Source organism: Diadema antillarum, unplaced genomic scaffold, assembly GCF_040938485.1.
Source record: "Diadema antillarum isolate AM-2024a unplaced genomic scaffold, OU_Dant_1.0 scf00000039, whole genome shotgun sequence".
Lineage (NCBI taxonomy): Eukaryota > Metazoa > Echinodermata > Echinoidea > Diadematoida > Diadematidae > Diadema > Diadema antillarum.
The window spans coordinates 2,190,234-2,215,835 of record NW_027270928.1 but is presented as its reverse complement, the minus strand read 5'-3'; the positions used below and the strand labels follow the sequence as shown (position 1 = coordinate 2,215,835).

General features: G+C 37.1%; 1 protein-coding gene across 2 annotated transcripts in view; it reads right to left on the bottom strand.

Moving 5' to 3' along the window:
• The window catches only part of LOC139711089 (rap1 GTPase-activating protein 1-like), a 295,166-nt gene that overhangs the window by 187,409 nt on the left and 82,155 nt on the right, over positions 1–25,602 (bottom strand). Inside the window, exon 1 of one of the 2 annotated variants that reach the window (XM_071623043.1) lies at positions 17,774–17,977. The exons of the other annotated variant lie outside the window; for it this stretch is intronic. The gene's annotated coding sequence lies outside the window, so the exon portion shown is untranslated. Of the gene's footprint in view, positions 1–17,773; positions 17,978–25,602 lie in introns of those variants that run through there. 2 annotated transcript variants of the gene reach the window in all.

Here is a 25,602-nt window from a genome sequence, read left to right as displayed (position 1 = left end):
CTTAAAGATTGCAATTTTAAACTTTTGCCAGTGTGACAGCTTAGCCAAGCTTAAAAACATGACTCTTAACCAAACGATATAATTATAATATAGTATAAATTTTTTTTTTTCTTTTTGTTTGCCATAGGTGGGAAATACTGATTACTATAAAAGTGGATATTTCTGCATGACTAATTTTTCATGCTTGGCCGCATAAGAAGAGTTTGGCGTGTTTTTAATTCCGCGGAATCAAGACGTCGACTACTGGATCATATGGCACGCAAAAATATTCGTGTGCTTTTATTTTCTCGCTAGTTTCTCGTTGCGCGAAATGTGTGAAAATTTCAACATCACGAAAATTTTCACTTTTACAGTATGCAAAATTTCCTCATAGTGTAGAAGAAAGACAAAATATCTAATTTGGCTGATGGCCCATGGGTAGAGTAATTAATGTCTTTGGTTGTATAGATCACAGTATTTAGGAAATTCAAAAGATACCTGTAAACAGCTAAGACTACAGTGATATGAAATGTGTGTCTGTCAGTGCATGGAGCTGGGGAAGGTGGTACAAAATGTTATCTTGAGGCAAATTGGATGAAGAGAAGTCTGTTTAACAAATACTATGTGTGCCATACATTTCCTAACCATTTGCTACAAATCTGGGCTTATCAGACAATCTAGTGAGTGGTTCAATATTGTTAAGTAGGGTGATATTGTTTCATGTTCCTAATAATGTGTATAGTAGCTGACTCAAGACATTGTCTACAGTTAAAAACCAAACCACTGCAATATACATGGCATATGCAGTACTTGAAAGCTCAGTAGAGGTGTTGGTGAAGAAAAAGTCGATTATCATGGATAAATGATACAATGCATGGAATCAGTAGAAAGTAGTTTCATATTTCTAGTATAGTCACAGTGCATCATTATTTTGAAAGTCACATTGTTGAATAAAACAATTAAATCAATTAAAAAGAACATAAACTGAAAGCAAAGTACCTAATACACCACCAAACATTTTACCTAACTAACGACAACCTACAGTTCTCCAGAGGTACAGAGGATCTCAAACCCCCCCCCAAAAAAAAAAAACAAAACAAAACAAAACCTGGCAGTAATGTAAATGAGACCTATAACAACCATTTGCTAAATTCAGCTAAAAATGTTGAATTTGTCATAGAGGTGGCTAAGTTAGGCCATGAATCAAATACAGCTGGCTAAACTTACTGCATGAGTCTTTGTTCCAAGTTCCAAACTTCTGAGAGACATCCACAATGTTTTGTGCAACAGAAATATTTTTTCTGGACCCATTTGCAAGCAGACAGATTGATTGATAATTGCAACTCTCCACCTATACAAGCGTAACCCTTAGTGTCACTGGCAATGGAAACCTGAATAACGAGACCATGAGGTCATTCCCACCAGAAATAAACCACTTCACATTTTAAAGTTCACATACTGTTGCAGGAGAAACGCTGTTTCAGTGAAAAAAAAGAAGAAGAAGAAAAGACAGCTCTACAAGTAAGGCTTTAATAGCGTCCATTGATAAGAAACAAACACCATAAAAATCTCAATCTGTTGGGAAAATTAAAGCAATCATAGAACTCTGCCTGTGAATGTAAATTCTTACCCCATCCCCCCACTAAAAGTAATGATAATCACTACATGTCTTAATTTCCTATGACTTAATTTTTGTCCTCATAAATTGTATCACCAAAGATTGATCAAACTAGTTTGCAATAGCTAGTTTTGTTTGCATACTTGGTATAGGCAGATTCCATTCTGGTATGTAATTTTTTAATGGTCAAAAAGAGTATTTATGTATCTACTTACATGTCATCTATTAAACATTCCCAGGTCCAAGCACTCAATAGCCAGTTTCTGTTGAATAAAGTCTGAAGATGTAACTCCCTTGGTACATGGTACAACTCTGTATCTACAATGTGAGACTATTCCCATATACATGGTGATGAGGCAGAAGACAGGAAAAAAAAATCTAAGGCCAAACATTACTGAATGGGGATTATCTGTCAATTCTATCTCTGTTTACAGCTTCTCCAGTTATCTTACACCATGCATAAACTGTTTGAGAACTGCTGATAGTGGTGAGATCTCACTACTGTATGACATGGTAGCCAAGTACTTGAAAAATACATTATGTGGTATTCCATACATGATTTATTCACAAAAACCATGATTAAATGCAAAAACAATCATGAATGGAACATTATATACACAGAAAGCACAGCATATCCTCATATCTACATATCAACACAAATTTTGAACCCACTTCTGAATTGCAGTTTTATGGTTACGGTCGAAGTTTCCCATCTACAGTGGGTAACCTTTGATCAGAGAATAATAGGATTAAACTACGGGTCATTTAACAATACTGCCGCTCAATTGCCCTAGCCTAATCAATACCAATAAAATTCTTTGACATGGAGTACTGTTGGACCATTTTAACTGTCAAACTGAGGTAAAGCATGAATTGCTGAAGACTTGGACGACCTAAAGTCACCTTACCCTGGGACAAATCAAATTCTCTTTTACTCGCCCCATCTCACAAAAGGTGCACACTAATAAAGAATGGACATGTCCAAAGGTCAATCAACTCTTGAAGAGGTTAATAGCTTTGTAATGAATTCAGTCAAAATATGTCAAGTGTTTGATTCCCCAAACTGCTTAAATTGCAGGGGCTGATGTGTAGAGGTGACTGACTAGCCACCACTTCTGGGAGCCCTCATATTTACAATCATCATGAGATTGGTGTAGAAAAACAAGTTTAATTTTAAAGGGATCGTACAGTTTTGGTTGAGACCTAACTTCAGGTTTCTAACATTTTGGGTGCAATAATGAGAAACCTCTTATGAAATATGAAAGAGCAGGTAATCAAACGAGGAATTCAATGTTAATTTGATGAAAATTGGTTTTGAAATGGCCGAGATACGCAAAATAGAGCAATCCTAATAAAAGGTGGAACCCACCTTTTATTATGATCGCATTATTTTCCTTTGTTTTTGGATGTCTCAGCCATTCCAAAACAAATTTTCATCAAATAAACTTTGAATTAATCTTAAAATAGTATGCTCTGTACTATTTCATAAGTGGTTTCTTGGTATCTCATGAAACGCTAAAAGCCTAATCCTCACCTCCTCCAATACTGTACCATCCCTTTAAACCTCAGAACCACTTAGGATTGTTTGAATTCGATTTTGCTTATGATTTAGCCCTAAACAATATTAAGATATCATCAGCCACTGTGGATGGTAGTAAGACCAAAACTTATCTTGTCAAGCTCTTGGAAGTTGAGTTTGCCTTTTGTACAGTGCACAGTCATTGATATTATTGATATTGTGAATCAATGTTTTGTCCAAAAGAATTGGTATATAGGATATGGAGAAATGAAATAACTTGCTAGTTGTTTACTCTGACCTTGATTTGTCAATCTTGAATGACTTGTGTAAGTAATTTTGGCTTTTTTGTTTTAAACTGTAGGCTTACAATATAATGAAATGAAACCATAACAATTCCCTGCAGAAGTCATGTAATGGACACAGGTAAAAATCTCATATCCTATTCATTAACACATTGGAATGCAGCATTCTTACTCAAAATACTTTTATCAGAAGCAAATGGTATGATTGTCTCTTACTGATAGCATTCAACTCATTTTGTTTCATTCAATGCACTCTACATGTATGTACCAACAGGAAATTAGTTGAAATACCATAATGATCACATAACCATTTTTCGATCTACTCTGAATTTAAAATGCACACTGAATTATACACAAACTGTCTTTCCTCAGTAGTGGTATGTTTACCATGCACAAGGACATGGTGGGGGGGGGGGGGGGGGGGAGGGGGAGGGATAATTCAAATCCAGAGTCCCTTACACAAATGTCCAATCCAATACTTGCCAAAGAAACTTTAAATGAGGGCCCAACTCTTTGGTCTCTGGCACAATGCATTGCCTGAGCTCTCCAAACCTCTTTGTATGGTAAAGCCCAAAGACAAATGACTCAACAAAGTAAGCAAATAGGCTAGCTGGACTCATGTAATGAGCTCAGTGGTCTGAGTCAATAAAAACAAGTGGAAAGGTGGTTAGCCTTTGACAGAAGACAATGAATTAAAGAAGAAGAAGAAGAAGAAGAAGAAGAAGAAGAAGAAGAAGAAGAAGAAGAAGAAGAAGAAGAAGAAGAAGAAGAAGAAGAAGAAGAAGAAGAAGCAAGAAGTGCTTACATATGCAACTGGAAGACCCAGGGAACTGCCTCTCCTTGGAACAAAACCCAGCAACAAGATTTGAGACTGCATAAAAATTATTACAAACTTGTTTTGAAAATGATAAAAACAAGAGTGGAAGAAAATGTTCAGATACAAAAGTATGATTTAGACTCAAAACTGACAACTGAAAACCCATGCACCAGTTTTCAACACACCAATTTTGATGTACAGCAATCTATGCAATGTGTTTAATGTTTGAGCACATTGGTTCCTGTCACATTTCTTTGTCATACATTTGTTTCAAGTTTGCTACTCTGCAGGCACAACTAGAATGAAATGTTTTGCCAGATTTTGCATTCAACTTAGTGACACATTGATCTAGATGTATTCATTAGCCTTGAGGATTTCCATTACTCTGAAGCAAAATGAAAGTCACGCACCATGAAAATATAGACTGTCCTTGCTGAAAGGACAGGAAAATATCCATGTGCACTGACATCACACTGTAACTGGATTCCTGGGAATACAGATTATACTCTTTTCACTATGACATCACATGTCACGCTATTCTGATGAAAGAGAAAGAAAAAAGAGATTACATGGGCGTGAGAACTGTAAGAGTACAAACCACCCATATGTGACCATGTCAGCAAAATCAAGGCCAAGTTTGTGTGTGTGTGTGTGTGTGTGTGTGTGTGTGTGTAAACCAAAAGAAATTGCATGGCTTACAAATAGCATTATCATAGTTCCTGTTAATCATATTTCTCTATGATGTATATCCATTTTTGATCTTCTAATATTCATCTTCCATGTATCACAGTTGTTTGTGTAAGCAAATCTTTGAAATTGTGGTCTTTCTGCAAAAATAGATTTGTGTACACTAAAAGCTGTGCCCAAGAGTAGTTTTTAATCACCAATGAGGAACCACAACTACGTCAAAAGTAGTAATATGTTAAAAGGTAATATGAAACCACTTTAGATTACTTTGCCAGCAGAAATGAAATAATTGAAAAGGTGGCCTCCTGGTATTTTTCTTTTTCCTTCTATTTTTATTTGGATGAGAGGACAACTTAAAATAATGGTATTGTTAATTCTGATTACTTGGGACCAATAAGACACTTCCACGAATGTTACAGAGAGATGCATATACTGCCAATAGTATAACTTTTTCACGAAAAAAAAAAATAGACCTTGAATTGTACTATACACAATACTACGCTTATTCTGCCACATATCTGAACTGTAAACACAACATATCTTTTGCAGAAATATGTTGGACATTACTTATTAATCAAAAGGAAAAAGCAAGTCTGCACATCTCCATTGATGTCCTGAATGGCTGGACAAAAAAAAAAGAAGAAATGCCAGAAATAAAGTTTCTATTATGAGCACACAAATTATTCTGACTCGTGAGCATGCATTCAGACACTCAGTACTATATCCAACCTACTGATTAGAGTATCCATATCTTTGGCAATGCACCAAAGATTTTGAGAGTGCAAAAAGTTTTGACAATGATTTGTCCATGCATGAGTAGTCACTGAAGCATCAGGATAAATTATTATCCAATTCATGGGAGAAAATAAGAAGAATGAGAGAAAATCACTACACAAAAGCCTACCATGATATTTGCATGAAATGCAAGGCCATGGGAATCAGGGTGAAGTGACTAGCCAATGTCCTTGATGACTGCAAAGTGACCCACAAACAACACACAATACAAAGTGTCATTCTCCGCTCTATGAATGATTTTGAGTTTTTGAAATCATGTGACTAGACCGTTTGTTGTCCCATACATATCTCAAAACCTGCATGACAGAAAAAAAGGTAAAAAAAAAAAGAAAAGAAAAGAAAAATGAAAATAGCATAACACTGTACCAGCATATCTTGGCTGTGATCAGTATGTCTCAAAATGAGTCATAGCTGAACTATGAGGTGATGTGGGGTCTTCCATGAGAGAAGACTTTTTAACCAAACAACTAAAGGCTGGGTTAGATGATGAATTACTCTAAAAGCTGTTATTTTCACTGTACAAATATTTTCACGAAGCAGGAGGTCAAAGACAATTTTTGCAAGAAGTTGTTTCACGATTTGACACTGATGCTATCTTAACCCGTTGAGGGCGGTTTGATTTTGCTACAACAGGCATTTCCCACAGACGCTTGCCCGAGCATACTCGGAACTCGTCCTCAACTGGTTAAGTGCATAATGCCTGCCCAAGTAACAATATTTTCGCATATTGTTTAATTTGCGGACCAACAGTGATTCATAAAATTCACAAAAATTATGTCCTCACAAAAATAACAGCCTCTAGTTCTACAGTATCAATATGCAATTTTTCTTCCAAAATGTTGTAACTGTTATAGTATCACTGACTGATTGTGCTTAGAATGTACCATGGGCACTAATACGCATACGACTAAGCTGTCATTATCATTATCACTGTCACTATCTTTTTAATACTGTTAGTTTGGTTCAATTCTGTTTTTGATGTCATTATTTCTATTCAATTCTTATTTTTCAATATCTTTATCATTACTATTGTTGTTATTTTAATTCCTATCATCCTTCTTATACTGCAGTCATCATTATGATCACCATCAGTGTTACTCTCAATGACTGTTTGTCTCTAGCACTGGAAAATATAGCTTGCTCGGTCAGTACCTCATACAAGAACATATTCTTGTCATTGATAACATTTGACTTAAAAAAAGTCACATACTTTTCAAAAATTTCAAAGCAAAGTCAAGTATACAGCTTGACAAATAGTATTGAATAGCAATATAGAATAAGCTAAGTAGGCTTAGAGCCAAAATATTATGCTGTAAACAGCTGAAACTCTCCATCCGTTATATACACGTTTTCTACCTTGCTTCAATCTGAGCACAAAGCACTATGAAATATTACCAAAACATCAAATTGAATGTTCCGTCAATGAACTGAAATTCTGTATTGGACTGATATATTTTGTAGTACATGTTCAGTTTCATACAGACATCTTCTAGATTTTAGTGAATACTTGCTTTACACACATTTTGTAGAGTATGACAACATTCTGCTGTAGATATCCCCTTTCTGGTGTTTGATGACTGTGACACAGTGTACCCTTTTAAGTTTCAACTTGTTATTCTATGAATGTAAGATGATATCAGCATTTTTAATGACATATTTGCTGGGGTCACTGATGAAACTATATATAGCATCCAAGTAGCAGTGGTGGTGGTTGCACTGTGGCAAAACTACCGACTTTGATACTCACCTGTGTCGATGTAGTCCTCCAGATCTTGTTGCCTTGGCAATATTCTGTATCTTGTGGAGGACAGAACTTGATTGGTTGATCATGTGATCTTCCATGGTAACTGTGGCATATATTCTGGATATTATTCGCAAGATGCCTTGGACCACTATTCATCGATATGTTCCACTTGTGTATATTCCAAAGAGAGTTAGCACACAAAACAACTCCTACTGCACGGCTGATGTACTTCTCTTCCCAAGGTTTGATGTTCTCAAAAAGAAAAAGGAAGCAGGAAAATTTTCACACAATTGTTTTTACTGCTTTCCTTTGAACACTGAAGAATGTACCTTATGATATCCTAATACAATTTGTCATATCACTCGCTTTGTGAACAGGATACATCTGTAATGGACATGCAATCCTTCTAGTCAATGCATTTGAAACAAATCCCATTGACATTGAGTGTGTGTAAATGTGGTTTATTGCAGAAATATCAAGCTGTTTACAGGAAATGCTCAATGTCAAAATCAGGCTTTGTTGTGCTTTGAATAATAGTTTATCTGATAATGTCTACCATGCTCGAGGTAGATTACTGACTCTCCATATCACTTGTGCCTGGCACACTTCTCTTCATACTTTGCCGATCCTGGCGAATAGAACAGACAAAGTGACTCCACAAGGATGCCAAAATGTTTCATCCCAAACACAAGCTCCTGAAGGCTTTCACAACTCTGGTAACATTGACCACATTTGTTCGCTTTGAGCCAAACTCCACAGCATTGAAAGATGGGAGTGAAAGATGTGAGGAATCCACAAATGATGTATCAGAAGTAGCAGGATCTCAGACACGACTCACAGGGCTTGGAGAGTCTCCTGGATGAGATGTACTAATCTGTTGCTACCTGTACGTCCACTCTCCCTCCACCTCAATTTACAGGCGATCGATGAAAAAAGGCAGGTGTACATGGTCCGATAGGGAAAAATTCTACTCTGTTTTCGTCAATCCTGATGTAGAGAATGAAAACAAAGAAAGATGGTACAAGTGGAGGTCAATTTCTAATCACAGAAATCTCTGAAGCTGCTTGACAGGTGCATCTCTCCTTGGAGCCATCCATTTGAAACAAAAGATGCAGGTGATTCCTTGTCCACCTTACTCCCAATTTCCTTTTCACCAAATAGGTCAATCGTACGGTGATGACCAAAAACGTTGGGACATATCGATCGGCCTTGCATTTGATGATGTATGTTTACCACACAGTAAATGCTGAGAAACCAGACACCTAGCTCCCTTCTGAGATGAGTACTTTATCAGCTTCTCAATGTCATATCAAACCTAGCAGGCACATAGTCACAAACTAGTAAACAAGAAAGGCCTTTGTGGCCAAAGTCCTTCTTAACACTTTGCCATGTGTGACTTCATGAGAATCATGAAAGCTGACGTCAATATTTTTCTTCTACATCCTTGCTGATACTACAGGAAGGGCTGACATACTTCCCATTCAATTCTTTCTTTCTTTCTTTTTGTTAGTGTTTCAGTCACACATACATTGCTCATCTTGCCATAAAATCATAGCAAAATCTGGCTAGCTGCCTTACTTGAAGATCAATGTTTATACTCCTTGCTGTCCACACAGGTGACATCTCATCTCCGTTTCTGGCACTTGCAGACACAGGATAGAACTTCACAGATTTTGTCCAGACTGACAAGTACCGGTAATCCTATGTCAGTGATTTCAGATAAACCCAAAAATGACAAAGCATTGCATTTTGCTGTGGTGACACTGTCATCAACTTTGCTTCTGTATTGAGAATACAACAGCGGTAAAGGTAAAGACAAAAATATCCAACAGACATTCAGCAAGAATCCAAACCTGTAGCCATACCCGGGCACTATACATTCAGCTTGAAGAGCAAGATGTCATACATGATCTGCAATCAATCACATCAGAACAATTAGAAGTACGATTTCCATTATTCCTGCAGAATGTTGATACTGATGATGGTCTCACAATGAAAACCGCTTTTTCATCCATCCCAGCATGGTCCAGGATATTCCAGTGTTTCAAATAGATCCACAGTCTTCAACTTAAGATGGTTTCAGAGAGAATCATCCATTGATCCTTCCCATGATCACACTGATATATCCAACACTTGTGAATAACTATCACAGACACATCTAGAGAGAGTAGTAGCAGACCGCGAGACATTCAAACAAGTTCTGCCGCTCCTCCAGAAAGCACATGTTATTGAGTCGTGTGCCCTCGGTCTGCAGGATCCATTCATTTCACATTTACGATTCTATAGAGTACTGTGACAGGACACCTAACTGTTTAGAACTGGGGGGGGGGGGGGCTTTGTGTGTTAAATCCCACAGAGTGTGATTCGAAACATTACACAGCGGATCTCAGTGGGGCTAAATGAATGAATGAGTGTGTGTTTGTCTGGCGATACAGCCATGAATAGATGCCAACCAGATCAAAGGGGTAATGGGTGAGTGACTCCCCATTTCTCTCTCTCTTGCTCTCTCCAATACGTGAATGGAGAAACCGCGTGCTGGTAGTGGTAGGAATGGGTGGATAGGAGGTGACTCACAGTGGCCTCAAAGGACCATCCCAACACAGGGCGGAGCAGCCCTCTGCTAAGTGGTAGAGGGGTAGCGGAGTGGAGTTCGTTGGAGTGTGACCACCCACCATCTACCGCCGTCGCTGATGTCTAGTCTACAATTCACACTGATTCGATATCTCATGTTCTAAGCTGAATATTGACAAGCAATGATCAAGGTGATGATGGAGACAACATTGTGTTTCCCTGCCAACAAAATATAAAAGTCTCATTGTCAAGGTATTGGGTGGATCTGCTTTTCATTGCTGCACAAAAGGAGCAAGTGAACCACAGTCTACTACTAGCTATGTGAGCTGCAATGTGAGGTTATGTCAACAGAAGCTAAAATGTTAGGCTGAAGTTCAGCCTCTTTTGCCCACTTTTTGTGCCTTTTTAAAACTTTTATTCTTTCATTTTTATCATTATTTCTTATTTCTATTCTCCCATCCCAACCAATGGTCTGAAGAATATGACAAAATCAACACGCATATAGTAAAAGCACAATATCTACATATTATGAAGATATGCTGGAAGTTTTTGTGACTGAAAAACTCTTGTTTTGAAGCAAATGCATGCTTTTCACACCAGAAAGCTGAGAGAATGGAGCAAAATTGCAGCTTTGCACTTCCAAGACAACTCCTGAGCTTGTCACAGACATGGCATATTAATGTGCTGTATTTTTATTATGTTTTGAAGTATTGTGCTATATTCAGAGCATCATACTTACAAGCACTTAACAGCATTCCACTTTGCTTTCAATTGCAATTGGATATATGGTTTTATGTCATCCACATTTAATCAAAACTCTAACCGTTGCCCTAACCTTAAAGATAATATAAAGTTTTGGTACCTCAAAAGTTTCCCTGAGTTTCCTTGTCTTAGTTTGCGTTTCAGGTTAAAGTACCTTTCATATAACTAACACTGTGAGACTTACTCGCCCTAAAGTGCTCTCATGTCTTAGTAATCATGCAATAATGGTTTCGTACCAGAGCAGAGCGGGCTCTCAAAAATTCGAACGAGCCGTTAGTTTGACTCGACGCGGTACCGCGACGATCGATATACACGTATTGTACGAAACCATTATTGCATGGTTACTTAGACATGAGAGCACTTTGGGGCGAGTAAGTCTCACAGTGTTAGTTATATGAAAGGTACTTTAACCTGAAACACAAACTAAGACAAGGAAACTCAGGGAAACTTTTGAGGTACCAAAACTTTATATTATCTTTAAAGAGTGTGTACAGTTCTGGTCGAGGTGAGGATTTAGCTTTTAATGTTTTGCGAGATATTCACAAACCACTCTATGAGATGTCAAAGAGCATGCAATTCTATGGGGTATCAAAAGTTTATTTGATGAAAATCGGTTTTGAAATGGCTGAGATATCCAAAAACAAGGTGAAACAAAGAGATCCTAATAAAAGGTGCGGCCTGTCGCCTTTTATTATTATCACTTTTGGGGATATGTCAGCCATTTGAAAACCAATTTTCATCAAATAGATGTTGAATCCTTCTTAAAATTACATGCTCTTTCATATTTCATAAGAGGTTTCTCAGTATCTCACTAAAGGGCTTTTTACACTTGTAAATTTTTGCTTTAATAGTCCCGTACCAACGATGGGCCTAAGGGGGGGGGGGGCCTTAGCCCCACCGTTGGTACGGGACTATCCTTAGCCCGCTTCCTGTATACACTCATTTTTGCTAAAGTGGGCTAGCCCCACAGATAGTCCGGTACTATCTGGCCCTGCAAAATAGCAGGGTTAGCACCGCAATTGCAGTGCCAAGCAAGTGAGTGTAAACAGAACGAAAAAATAATCTGGGGCTAAGCGACGGAGACGAAGTCCGACCCCCACTGACCAATCAGAAACGAGGTAATCAAGTGCTGCCGGTGCGTGCGTGTACAATGCACAGCGTAATCATGAATATTCATGTGGTTTGGAAAGTCCGGGCTAAGAAATACGAGTGTAAAAAGGTCAGTTTTCTCCTTAGCCTCGGACAAGAGATATTACGGGAATAATTGGCCAGTGTAAAAAGCTGAAAAAATTGGTACGGGACTAACGATAGTCCTGGGTCAGAGAAAGTCCGGGGTTAAGAAACACAAGTGTAAAAAGGGCTTTAGGAATGTTCAAAACATGAATTCCCACCTCAACTAGTACTGTTTAACCTGAACCCAACCCTAACCCAACCTGACCCCTAACACTTATCCAATCCTACCCATTATTTCCCTATCTAACTCTAACATTTACCCAAGCACAACTCCACTCTAGCTCTACTTAACATGTTGATACATATCAACTAACTGACACACATATCTCCAGCATATCTGAATATGTATTTTACAATGAATGTCAGATAATAACTTGCATAGCAACTAGAAAGGAACTTAGGGCCTGTAGGCCCATGCAGTTCATGTAAATTCACAATACAGTGTTTACCATACTGTCTATTTCATTTCATTTCATTTCATTTCATTTCATTTCATTTTTATTTCATTTCCGGCCAAAGCATATAATATGACAATTTCATATAAACAAATTATATATAATATGACAATTTCATATATACAAATTAAGTACAATTAGCATCATACAAAGCATTTCATAAGATATTCACTGCAGAATGTTAAATATGACAGTCAAGACAATATATATTTTTTCTTTTTTTAAGAGGACCTAAAGCCTGATAGAAAACAATAGAACCTTAGCCTTCAGAGAATCAAAACATTAGCACTAATCACAAGCACAAAGGTTCAAAGATGGCAAATTGATTTGTCAAGAAATGTTTTCTGAAAAACGTAAAATTTCAAAATTTCATATTTCCTTATTTCTTATCTGATTTTTGTCATCTTTTTATCTTTCTGGAGGGAATATTTTCTCTTTCTTTTGAAATTTATTTATTTTTTGGGTAGATTTCTTCTTTAGAGCCGTTAGGCAAGGCACTTCATCCTTTAATATTGCTTAGTCCTCCTATGAAGACTCAAAGCCATTTGTCTCAAGGCTGTTTGATAACAAGCATCTGATCACTTCCTTGATAGCCATATGATATAAAATAGATCAAAACTCAAACTACATGAGCTAGGTTTGAGATCACACAATATTGAATTATATCAAATCAATCATTATCACTGCAAGCTATCCCTAAAAGCAACTCATCTCCATCTCAGATTTAGTCATGTCATCTAAAGAAATGAATTCATACAATATCCACATAGCATTCAGTATCTCGCAGTGAAAATGGAATCCTGATATTTATAAGGTTAAAAAATATTTGTGCGGGGCTCAACATTAGCGGAGGCCCAGTGGCTGGGGGCCCACTAAAAATTGATGTCAGGTCACCAATTGTCCAAATATGTTATTTTTTAGTGGCCCAACTGAGCAGCTAGAATTCATAATGAAATTCTATACTTCCTTTTATTTTGGGCCACTACATTTCTTTTTTGGTGCAACAAAATTTCAAATTTAAAGAGTTTAGTGGCCCGACCAGTCACCAGAAAGAAATGTCAGAGTCGAGCCCTGACTTAGGTCATAAACCCAATGAGAACGCGTCCCGAGTATACTCGCGCAGGTGTTTGAGGGAAATGCATGTTGTAGCAAAATCAATCTGTCCTTTATGGGTTAATTACAAAGCAGCATAAGAAATCATTCAATATTAAATATTATCATCTATATAGGACGTTTTAGCGGCGCATTAAAAACGCGTATTTTAGTCCACTCAATTTTTACCGTTCAATATCAGAGCATATTGAACGAAATGCATAGGCCAGTGTATCAATTCTCCATAGGCTACCATTGTTACTTGCCGCTCAAGATCACACCATATTCAATTCTGTCTCATCTATTGCGCGAGCGCTTGCTGAATGCGCAAACACTTGCTACTAGTGCGCGTCATTTTGTTGCAATTCACAAGCGCGCAAACATCTTGCTAGTTGTTTGTTTCATACGCAGTTTTAGGGGCTTCCCCTTTTCAGCGCTGGGATGTGACTGCCGAGTCAACTTCCAAGACGAGTGGAAGCCGGGTAATTTTGTGCAGTTTGCTTGCTCTGCTTGATTGTATAGATGATAATAATTATATTGGATGGCCTTCATTCAAGGAATACCAGGGAATATTGCACTCGTTAGGGTCAATATTGCACTCATCTTCGATTCGTGCAATATTGGCCCTAACTCTTGCAATATCCCCTGGTATCCCATTCATAGCCATCCAATATAATATAATTGACAGGGAGTAACAATACTTCAATATAAATCGTGAACCTGTACTCCATCGTGCACAGCCAATGTTACAGCAGCTGCATTTTTGGGGAACTGTGTTGACCTGTTAGGCTTACTGTGATACTGATAGATCGGTCAATCGATCGCTCACCCCAAATACCAAAAATAAACACTACTCCGGGGTCTGAATGGTTCAGACTAGAGAGAGTCTGCAAATAGGGAGTCCTGTGGGAGCCAGGTAGGCTGGGCCTCAGCTGGAAATGGTAATGAGAATGACAAATGGATACAGGGGAGATGAGAGGCTGGATGAAATCACAGGCAGAGAGGAAAGTGGCTGCAGGAGATGGAGAATAGAGGGGGCTGTTCACACTGGTCAAACTGACCTTTTGTAACTTTCTACATGCATTATGAAGAAGGAGAGTCATAATTGGTAGATAAGCGCTGTCATCTGTATTCACTTCTGGTTGCTTAAACTAAAGCTCTTCAAGAGAAACTAAATTCGATTGAACACCCAAGCTCATAGACACGGACAAGGGATGAGTATAGTTTTGGTTGAGACGAGGATTCAGGTTTTTACTTATTGTCAAATTATTATAAACCACTAATATGAAATATTAAAGGCATAATTCACCATTTGCAGATGAAACAAAAACCAAGCTTTTGTGCTTCAAAATAGTTCTAAAATATGAGTTATGGAAAGAAACAACAGATGCAAAAATGTTATCAGTATAGTCAATGTATAAATAGGCCTATTGGTGAATATACAAAATGTGAACAATTGTTTTAAACAAATATTTTCTAGACTAAACCATCTACAGATATGGTTTAGTGAGAAAAATAGTGATATCTCCTTATATTTCAGGCTTTATTGCAAAAATTTTATATGGCAGGATGTTTTGTGATACAACTGACCTACACATATGCATCAAATGTGATAACTCCAACATTTTTTAAATCACTGCTCCCAATTGTAAACAATACCCTTAAAGAGCATACAATTCTAAGAGAAATTATGGGTACATTTGATGAAAATTAGTTTAAAATGACTGAGATATCCGAAAAACAAAGAGGTCCTAATAAAAGGTGGAACCCATCTTTTATACGGATGAGAGCTGCGAGAGTTCAACTATCCCTGAGTCAGAAGTTTTGGGAGAAGTTTTGGGTGAAGTTTCATGGGAAGTTTGCGGTCACACTGGCAAAACTTTGAGATCTTAAAGATTGTGATCTTAAACTTCACAATCTTTTGTCAGTGTGACTGCAGCTTTTGTCTCTCCACTTCCTCCTTTCTCTAGCTACATCTTTCTTGCCGTCTTCTATACTCTACAACATTTTTTATTTAATGAAGCGATATGTCATTGTGGCAAAGAAATTGTATACTTAAACACTCATCTAACTATGCTTCAAAAGCAAAACCTTGCATACATTATCAGCCTGAATATGGACAAAGAAAATTGGGAAATAGAAAGAGGGGGGGGGGGGGAGAGAACAGAAAGAAGCAGATAACAAAGCAATGAGAGTGAGAGTGAAACATAACAGCTCAACAAAACTTGGACAGAAGTATAAAAAGGTAGGGGGAAAGACAAAGGCAGTTTTAAAAAAAAAGTTTAGTAAGTGATATGTTGTTGATCTTTTTTTATATATTTTTTTTGTAGGCACTGGTTGTGAACCCTTCATGAAGATACAGCTGGCAGGATATAAGGACTGCCATCAAATACTGCTATCAATATTAACCCATTCCATACGGGAACCTGGTGGCCTGTGTATTAAGTCTATGGGGATTTCAGAATTTAGTATTTAAAGTAGATTTATTTCATTTCCAACAAACAAATAATTAGGAATACAATAAATGTTCGTATATACAGATGTCAGGTCGGAGATCAGTACAAAAATGTGATGAAACATAATAACATGTGATAAAGACACATGTAAATTATCAACAAAGATTCAAATTAATGTTATATCATTATGGTAAAGGCATAAACAAAATTGCTGGAAATGGAACGGGTTAATTTCGGTAACTGTCTCAAAGTTATATGCATGCCATGTACTCTTGCAAATTGTCACCTCGACACACCTGGCTATCATAGAACCATATAAATCCCTCTGGGGAAGCAGTACTGAAAACATTCAACTTTCATTCATTTTCAGTTTGCAATGATTTTCTTTTTGACATCACGCATACAAGATGTAAATATCAAGCTTTTAGAGTACATCACAGACTAAAGTAGAGTTCCTAATGGAGACAAGAAGTACTGATGTAACAAGAAAAGGATTCTCATAAAATCAAATATACCTCCACAATATAAAAATCAACCAAAACAAAATTCTACCGATAAAAACAAACATTAAAAATATTGCAAATAAAGAGCAACACTTGAAAGCAGATTTTAGCATTTCTGTTGTCAGATTAATCCATTGAAGACAGATTGATTTTCCTATAAGATGCATTTCCCGTTCACTCCAGCTCAAGAATATGTGCAACTAGTCTTCAATGGGTTAAAGTAGGCCTATTAGATGCACTGTACTCAATTAAAAGGGCACTCCCATTTAATCATGTTTACAAAGAGCATGACATAATAAAGGAGCAGAAGACAATCAGTGGTATAAGTATAGCTAGAGGAGAATAGAGCCCGTCATACATCTATCCCTCTACTCCTGCTTTTTGATATTCAAAATCAGACATGAATAACCAGATTCCTGTTGCACAAAAAGATGTAATCAAACATAAACTGACAAATCAGACATAAGTCCAATATCAGCCAATCAGCATTAAGTATTTCAGAGACTTTACGTTCAATTTTCTGACTTATGTTTGATCTCAAATTTTATGCAACATGGCCCACATCACATGAGGTCTGCAGCAATGTTACCACGTGTGGTAGATAGATGGCGCTCTTTATCATCAATCCTCAGTCACCTTTTCTCTGTACCCAAGTTTTTAAACAAAATGCTTCTTTCGAGCAAAGAGGCAAAAACTGAGCCCGTATGTAGTCTACTGTCATCTTGAACATGCGTTTTCGTTGTTTTACCCTTTTAAGTACTTAATATGGCATTACCCCTCACAATCTCTCTACATCAGAAGTCATCATGACCGATGTATACATTATTGATTTCTGAGCTATGATAACTGATGACAATCCAACACAAGCATGAGGCCCTATTTGGTTGGAATAAAAGCAAACAGACATTTGAAATCCAAGAGTTTCATTTCAAATCCCTGCCTCTTTCTGCCACTGCCACATACTGTCTAAACTCATGGTTGGCTAACTGTGGTTAGGTGTTATCCGGTGAGTTTGGTGTCACTCGCCATTTTCCATTTGAATAGTAAAACACATTGTTGAGGCAGAGCTTAACTTGACTTTATATTCACTGCCATTGACACAGCACACATTCTTGGAATGTGTGAATGCATGTTCATACTCTATTGTGTGTGCATCTGTCCATGTTCCTACCACAGACCACAGCTTTACGATAAAACATTTCAGAAATGGATTTTCTAAAAGAGTGACAACCATAATTACCTTGATATAGTGCCAGCATCATCCTCCAAACTTCTGTATACCTCAGACTTTCCTATTCCATCTGAAAAATCATCACACTGCTCTGTCAGGAAAGTTTGATGATATTTAAAAATTACGCTACTGCAGCATCAAACACACAATAGCTGTGGTCACACTGGCAAAACATTGCAAAGTTTAACTTCAAGAAGTCTTTGTAAAGTTTTCTCGTCCATCCACACTGGCAGCCAAACTTCAAGTTTCAGTTCTCAAATTTTGGGTCACTGGTGTACATGCACTCACCAGCTTACATGCACAACATAGAAGAAATCTCGCGCCATCTGACAGCTAATGATTGCGATGTAACAGTGCACACACACATATATCCCTACGACTGCGTGCTTGGGAGGCACCTCAATGGAATGGTCCCGTGACAAACTCTTGCAACGTTTCACTTGGGGGCATCCACACTGCACAAACTAAGAGAAAATTTGCAGGGGTTCAGCTGGAAATTTCCCTAGTTTGAGTGGGAAGTATCACGAGAAGTTTTGCAGGAAGTTTTTAGGAAGTTTTTTGATTACATTGGCAAAACTTTGAGAACTTAAACTACACAAACATAAACTTTGCAATGTTTTGCCAGAGAGACCGCGACTAGTGTTTTCTCGATGGAAAGAAAAATATGTCCCTTAGAAAGTGTGGCACAGTGGTGAAATCAAAGTTACAGTAAAAGACAACAATAGTAAAAAAAAATACTGATTTTTCTTAACCCATTGAGGACGAGTCCCGAGTATACTCGTCAGGTGTTTATGGGAAATGTGTGTTGTAGCAAAATCAGTCTGTCCTCAACGGGTTAAAGACAGCTTTGGCTACCATCAGTAAAAGCATATGAGTTCCTAAACAGCGCATTATTTTTCAAATGATTAAATTTTGGTGGTAATCCGAGAATTTTTTTTTGGAATTTATGAACGATTTTTGATATTTTGACAGGTAGGGTCAATGAACTTGGGAGTTCAAGCTGCACATGTTTGAGGTTTTCAAACACGCACCTAAGTACGTGCTCTAGTTTCAGCTAGGGCGAGGCGCGCCGCGCACCTGAGGGTATCCACTTATGACCTAACGAAGGCTTCTATATTGGTAAATCGGGCAATTTTTCAGCATGTATACCTTTGGGTGGAAATCACTGATCTCCATGGAAGAGCCCAAAGAACTTTTCCTCAGTGGTGGAGAGGAGAAAAATCTCTTTGGGAAGAGCAAGATCATTGGTGGAAAGTAGCTACTTGGAGGAGGTGTGCACTCTCAGAGAGCTTTTCTAGTTCTTTTTTTTTTCAGTTTATGTAGATCCCACTTAAGCAGAAACTAACACAAAGTATGAATTAGAAATCTACAAACTACATCTGTGGCAGTCCCACTGCACTTCAGACCAAGGTCAAGTGGTCTATGATCACAAATTGGTCATAAATAAAACATTATGAAAGGGAGTGTGTACTTTTTAGTCCCATTGTACTCTTGATTGGTCCTCATACTAAAACTCAACAATGGTTGAGTAATTCGCTTTTCATTGGCAAGCAATGACAAAATTTATTTTCAAAAGAAAAAAATGAAAACAAGATGCACTTGTCAAGTTAATGATGTTATAGAAAGTTTGCTTGTGAAGACTGATAACACATCTGGTGTTAGAGACTACAATACAGCAGTCTCAAATAAAATACTATTTCATCATTATCAACATTTCATCATTATAACATTATACCCTAAGCATCATTTGAGTGTCTACAAATTGTAATTTTGAATCAGGTCCAAGAATAATGCTGAATCAGGTCCGAGAATAATGTTGAACTGAGAAATGTATCCCTTCTCAACAGTCAACTCAAATTTCCTTCTTGAGAAGTAGTTCCACTGTGAAATCATCACATATTGTGTAATCAATCTACTTGATGGGCACTATGGGCTCTTTCTACAGCAAACATCTCTTCTAATGCCAACAAACCCACATATCCTTTCCTGGTCTGATCCACATATCTAGCAGGCAAAAGACTTTGTATGGTTAATACCTCACCCCTTCAAGTACAACAATACCAGAGCCCTCAAGTTGCCAGTGTTTGCGAGCTGTTCTTTTGTGGCATCCTTTAAATGTTACTCCATTGTATCTTTTTTTTAATGTCCCATGCTTTGCCACCCATGCAGGAAAGACCTTTTCAATTGGAAAAAAAAATCAGAAACATCCTTTTTTTTTTTCTCAGACCCTTTAGAAAATCATTCGTACATTAAATCTCTACATTCACTGCAGAAGTAAATGGTTACCCTGAATGAGGAGGAGGACAAAGTTTTTGGAATTTCACCTTTCTTTCTTTCTTTCTTTCATTCTTTCTTTCTTTCTTTCATTCTTTCTTTCTTTCTTTCTTATTCAATTTGTTGTTGTTCTTTTTCTTTTCTTATCTCTCTATCTCTTTCTACCTTCATTTCTCCCCTCTCTGGATTTTTTTTTTCCTCACATTTTTACACCTACTTTTTTTTTTCATGGTAGATTACCTGCGTGGGAAATCAAACAATGTCCGCGACACTGATAACATTGAGTTGTATGACATGGTGAATGTTGATAGAATGATTTTTCCATGACTTAGGTAGCAAATCGTTAAGTGAACGTGTAAAACGTCATACCCAGGACAATCAGCTTATGAATGTGGCATTTACTGTAAAACCATAAATTTTTGCATGTATGAAACTTTCATGAATTTAGCAAGGAGCTATGATTCACTAAAGTAAAATGCATGCAATTTTTGTGTGTGTACACAATGCATTGAATGAGATGGTAATATGTGAGTGTTTCATGCCCTGCAAAAGGCCATTGGCTTAAATTTGTGAATGTTTCTGGTTTACAGTGACCTAGTGGAGCCTGAAATTTAAATCTGTTGATCATACTGACATTGAAAGAAAAAAAAAACAGTCATGAATGGTTATCATAATCTGATTCACCATACACTCTGGGCAACACTGTCAGAACCACATACTCTTTGATATTACTCCAGTAATCTCATAAGTTTATCCTTTGGAACAGATTATAGATGCTATCATTTCTCCCTTTCACATCCTATCTAAAACTGAAGAGATTTATCCTTGATGACAGTTTCACTTATTCCTCGTCACACTGCAGTGTGGTGGATGGGCAGGAGAAGAGATAAAGACAAAAAAACATACTACTCATGGCTCTTCTGTGACACATCGGATCCATATAGGCAAGGAATAGTGGTGTGATTTTAAAATCTGGAGCAAACGATTATGTTCAAATCTTATCATCAGGTATCTTAAAACCACCATCAATTAATTGCCTCTCCACATGATGAGAGGCTCTTGATATAACTACCAGCATTATTTTCTCCAAATTTAAGAAATAGTTAAGATAACAATACAAAACCACACCACTCACCAACATTTTGAGTTACTGGGGTACTTTCTGATGAAACACCCTATATGAGTAAAGTTGCAGCTACCATCTTGATATTTTTGTTAGAGCTGATCAACAACATTAAAAACATACATCTATGCATTGGGCTAGAGACTGAAAAAAAAAAAGAGTTAGAGACAAACACACTGAAACAACGATTTAGAATATGTATGCCTTTCTGCAAATACTTCTAACTTTACATAGTTCAATCTACAGACAGACACCAACCAGCATTGGAATAGCCTTTTATTGGAGGTCATTGTCAAGTACTTTGTATCTCCTGGGTTGCTGTATACTATTATCAAACTGTCCATAATAGATGCAGATGTTAAAGGACAAGTTCACCTTCATAAACATAAGGATTGAGAAAATGCAACAATATTAGTAGAACACATCAGTGAAAGTTTGAGGAAAATTGGACAATCGATGAAGAAGTTATGAATTTTTTAAATTTTTGTGTTGGAACCGCTGGATGAGGAGACTACTACAGCTTGTGAGTCATATGCGTACAACAGTATAAAGAAAATGTAAAAGAAAATTCAACATATTTTCACTTTTTCCGCATAATAAAAGAGCACTTGACTTGCCTCTTTCTAAAGGCAGGGGGAATAATATTACCCATAACATTTGTCGGTAACAAGTCAGGGGAATGTGTACTTTTTTCAAAAGATGGAATTTTGTGAAATTCTCTTTATGTTTTCCTTATATTGCTGTACGCATGTGACATCTAAGTTATTCATACACTGCAGTAGTCTTCTCATCCAGCGGGTGCTGCACAAAAACTTCAAAAATTCATAACTTTTGAACGGATTGTCTGATTTTCCTCAAACTTTCAATGATGTGTTCTACTAATATTGCTACATTCTCTCAATAATTATGTTTATGAAGGTGAACTTGTCCTTTAACACTCTCTAGTGTTTTACTTATTCCCGGATCTCACTGCCAATTTAGCAGGATATTTGCTTGATTAAAAAAAAAAGAAACTTTACACTGAACATGAACCGCTCTTCTCATAACACAGTGGAGAATAGGAATAAATTAGGTCAATGGCATGCTTACATTATTTCTTTGTTTAATCTTGTTTTTCTCAGTGTAACAACATTTTCTGGTCATAGTGCATTGCTGGGGTCTGAAAGACATGATACTATAATTCCAACTTCAAATGACAGGTGGTAACTTCTGCAAAGGAAACTGTGTGGCATTGCAAGCGATGAGATGATTGAAAAAATGTACACTGACAGGTATTCAGTAAATGGAATATCTTTCAGTGAATGCTCTCTCTTCCCCTAACTTCCTAGTTAATAATTCCAGAACCCAACTAGTAGAATTTTGTGACACATTACAATTAGTTTCATTCAAATGAAACTAACAATGTGGGTACTAGGGTTCTGAAGAGTATTAGGAGAAAAAAAGAAGAAAAAACATCTCTTTGACATAGAATTTCAAACACTTGCAGTCCTTTCATTTCGTGTTGTTTAATCTCTTTCATCTTATTAAACCACTCTTCCTTGTTTACTTCACTGATAAATGTTTTTGACATTTGCCAACAATGTCATCTGGAAAACAGAGCCCTGTTATCTCAATCAAATCTAGTTTGTATAGCTAAGCTTTCCTGTTGTGACATTGCAACAGTAATGAAAGATGGTTAATCTGATTGACTAGCTTGGCATTTATAAAATGATCACTACGTGTATTTACAATTTCCTGTTACAACCATTACAAAAGACTTTGTTTGTCAGATGATACTTGCAGTATATATTGTTCATTGAAGGATATTCATTTGCAATCCTTGTATACTAATGCTGGTTGAAAGCATATTTTCAGTTTTATTTGTAAACAATATCAAATGTATAATTCAGTTCTATCAATTCTAATTCAATTCAGTTCAGTTCAGTTCAATTAAATCAAATCAAATTCTTTGACACTATTTGCATTACCCATTCTCTACTACTAAAGAGCAAGCCAAGTGAAAGTAACAATGAATTTCAAGTACACTTTTTCCTGAGGCAATGAACCACAAAGATCTTAACCCTGCAATGTTTGTTCAGTGCTAACACCCTTTTGGTTCTGAAATTTCCCTCATTAATTCTCCATTTCTTCTGGCTTAATTCCAGTCTAGTGTCATGCAAGCAATCTCCTTGAAAACCCAATGAGTCATTACAAATTTAGCCAAGACTCTTCTCACGACTCTTTACTTAGACTTGGATTTCACCCTTGACAATCACTTACAGACAGGCTTAGCCCTCACAGTGGTGACCAAAAGCTTGACCTACTATCAGCTGATTGACAGCTAACGCTAGAGCTGCTGGGATAAGGGGATTCACACAGCAGTTTGGGGTGAGACCTGGATCATGATCCTAACATCAATGTTTTAATCGTGATCCAAACTCATTATTTGTTGAGTGAATGCCTGGCCAGCCAAAAAATTGCAATTCGGATCACAATTCAAATCTAACTGTATTTATGTAATTTTTCTTCCAAATAATTGCAATGTTTCCCAAATACTAAATACTAAATGCTCAATGCTGTTGTCCTGCCGGAATGGTGATTTTAACATCATTGCTTTCATGCCAACGATGCATCATCATTTTCACTGTGGGCTGGGGTGGCATAGCATTGTCTCTATGTCAAACTGTCACATATTTGTCAGTCCAAAGTTGTCTCTCATTAAATATTCTAAAAAGACCATAATTATTGTAATGGGGGTAATGCAGACAGGAAACAAAAGATAACCTGACATCCCTCAAATATACCCTTTTACTTTGGAAATACCCAATAACATACATGTTTGAGAAACATTTCTATTGATAAGCAGCTGAAGAGAAAACTTAAGCAGTGAATTTTGCTGTAATCTGTAAGCAATTAAATGTCTCCTCTTTTATTTGTAATTGGTTTACTTCTTGTAGGGACTCACATTTGTAAATGTGTAAGCATAGAGCTGCATCAAATCTTACAAGAAAGCATTTCTGATGGTCATTGCCTTTATTTTCATATCCTTGGGATATCTTTTCAGAAGGAAGTGTCTGCATGTCTTTCAGTTGTTATCACTTCCCATTGTATCATAACAAGGCACTTTGTCAATGAAGTTGGCAAGTGACTGGAGATTGATTCCAAAGTGGTTTGTGGGTTCAACACTACAGAGTGTAAGGTGTGTTAGGAAATAGACCAGTTATATAAGGATTGCAAAGATTCTCAGAAAGGCATACATAAAATAAAATGATGACCCATCTCTAAACTGCTGCTATACATCTATTACTACAACAACAACAATTACTCCTGCCACTTCTACTTCTTCCACTTATCCTATTTTTTATTACCATCACCACTACCACTACTATTACTGCAATCAATATCAATGTTGGTATAAATTCTGCTGAGATATGTTCAGTAATATCATATCTACATGAATTTACTCAAGTTTACCTGGACTCCACTTTTTCTTTACACACATATAGTACTCAGACACAGAAACACAAAAATTCAAGGGATTTATCTCTTCCTCTTTTTTTTTTGACTTTTTGAAAGCTAACACTGCAAAGCCAAGCAGTAAGGCTTTATTGTCCTAGAAGCCTTTTGAAGGACAAAACCCCTAAATGTGGTATACTCAGCTATAATCCACTAAATCGCAAGGATCATCTTCTTACACTAATCCCGGTTCATTGATCAATTAGTCTGGTAGTGGCCCTGGTAGGAGTCTGCTGGAAGACTCCAGGGCTGGCAATCAATGCTCACTCAGACTCATTTTGTCTTATCTCAATATTATTGTTGGAAAACCTCAGGCAGCTTAGCCTTGGTTCACGGCTAAGGAAAAGATCAGAACTGGGGAAAGATTATGGCATCAAACATCATCCATCATCAGACTACTCACTATCTATATTTCTTACAAGGGAAACTCACCAAACAGATAATAAAATACTGTCTATGAACCACAATAAAGCTTCACAAGATCAGTATGATCTACAGTGAAATATTTAGACATGATTTGAAGTCATCTTTCTAACATTATAAAATGTTTGAATGTCAACAGAATTTCGAGCAAGGCCAGTCAGCAGTAGGCCTACACTATAACCTCTTACATCATATTGGATATCACAACCTGGCTGTTCTCACAAAACCGAATATAGACCTCATACAATGAAGTCTGAATAGAGCTGCTAGAATTGTCGTTCAACACTTCCGCTTATAAAGGTTCTACTCTCATTTAGGAATATCGTATTTCTCATGTTTCAAAAGGGATTCTGCTGGGTTTTGAAGAGGAAACGATGGCAACCAATATACTCTCATGGCATAATAACAAACTGAGATTGCCATGAGAGGTTTATTTACAGTGTGTAAGTAGATCATGAGCAAACGTGGCCATTCAAAGTGTAGTACAGAGAGTACACACAAAAGGTTAGAGAGGAGATGTTAT